Consider the following 1,962-nt stretch of genomic DNA (forward strand, 5'->3'; position numbering starts at 1 on the left):
CGTCCTGGGTGGGGGCCGGCTCCTGAGCACCGGGCACGTACTGCTGCAAAGGGCTGCAAAGTAATCCAGCACCAAGCAAACAAGTCCAGAGTATAACACTTGCATTTCGAAGAAATGTGAGGATTGTGGCAGATACTTGAAGAATCTCAACCTGGAAGAGGGAGGGCTCCTCTAAGGCCCCGACAGGGGAGCCCTGGGGCCTGGAGGGACATCTGAGCATCTGCCGAGTAAGTTTTCCCTGAACGCCCCTCACAGATCCCTCTGCCCGTTCAGGAATCCCCCAGGGGAAGTGCTGAGTGAGGGGCAGCGGGGCCTAGAGAAAGCTCCGTATTAAGAACGTGGCTGAGTTCACACGGGCGTGTGCAGAGGCGAGGGAGGCGGCACTGGGGAGCCTCACCCTGCGCTTGTGCTCACCCAACACCAGTGCCTCAATTAATGCCCACAAACACGAAGCACTGAGCTCATTTCACAGGAGGGAGTGAGACTCAAAGAGGTTAAGTGAAGTCCAAGGCTATCAAGTGGGTGCGCAGCAGGGCCGGGATTGAGCCCTGGGCTGGACCAGCCCTGCCCCCGGTGCCCCGCCCCTCACACCGGGAGGCTCTGGCCCCGTCTTAGAGGAGCCCCGGGGCACACTGGCCCCCGACTCCACAGGGCGCGTCCCCCAGAGAAGGGAAATAGAGGCCTGGGAGGGCCAGGCATAGGTGTGACAGCACCTGGCCCCGGGAAACAGGTCTGCGGTGAGGCCGCTCGACCCCCTGGGGAAAACCTGCAGCCAGCAGTGTCCTTGCCTAACTTCTGGAATCTTCTCTGAGGAAGCAGTCAATGTGGGGAACAGAGAAAGGGAAGTGCAGAAAAGCTGAGGCCCCTTTCTTCCGGAAGGGGTGGTTCATAAAAGGGGTTCAGGGGATAGAAAGCTGGAAAAGAAGAGCGGGTGGCACAGCGATGGAAGGAAACAGGTGAAACCTCTGGCCCCAGAGCACGAGCTGGGTGCCCAGTGCCCTGGGCTGGGTGCCAGGTAATGAGACTCTTTCTCTGGTGACAGGGTCTGTCCTCAGACACTCACGCACACATACACATACACACACACATTCACCACAGATACACACACAGCACAGACAAGACACCTTTTTTTCTGGAAGCAGACCGCACGTCTCCGGCCTCAGAGTGGACCCCTGTCTGCACAGAAGCAACGGAGACATGACGGGGACGGGGGATGGGCCAGGAACGCCAGCAGGGGCGACCGGAAGGAACGATGTTGCCACAGGTGGAAGGGAAGGAAGGCGGAGGGAGGCCCGGCTAGGTCTGGGCCCCGGGCCGGTCACGCAGCCTGCAGCCTGGTACCGTCGGCACGTCCCACCTTCACGCTAGGAACTTTCAGAAAGATTCTGTCATGTATGGGCCACAGGGCCCCCGTGCCCGCTTTGCGTAAAGAACATGCCTCCAAACTCCCATCAGTACCTGAAAAGCTTGGGAAACAAATTTAGTTTTCAAATTAACTCAAAGAATAGATCCTTCTCAAAGAAGCTACTCAAATGGAAGTATTTACTTTTATAAATGTTTTCTCCAGTTTATCTCAAATTGCACTCAAGAAACAAAAAAGACAAAATCTGTATTTGGTCTTGTGAAAAGTTACGAGAATAAGCAGTAGCTTCCATTTCCTGTTTTAGGTTGTTACTATCACATTCTCTTGGCATACAAACAGTTTTTTAAAAATCCCAGACGAACACACACACAAGCCCCAACGTCTGAACACGAGCCCGGTAGGCCGGGGATGGGGGTGGGCCGGGGGCAGGCGGCCAGGCGGGCCACCAGGGAGTGGCGGCAGGTGCTGCAGGAAGAAAGTCCCGGGACACGACCAGTCCTCGCGTTCAGCACGTAAGAACTTCCCACGTCAGGGTACACGTTCACAACGTAGGAAAACAAGCCCGGGGAGGTCCGCGGGGAGAGACGACCGGCAGCGAG

The sequence above is a fragment of the Crocuta crocuta genome, unplaced genomic scaffold, assembly GCF_008692635.1.
Source record: "Crocuta crocuta isolate KB4526 unplaced genomic scaffold, BGI_CrCroc_1.0 scaffold129, whole genome shotgun sequence".
NCBI classification, from domain to species: domain Eukaryota; kingdom Metazoa; phylum Chordata; class Mammalia; order Carnivora; family Hyaenidae; genus Crocuta; species Crocuta crocuta.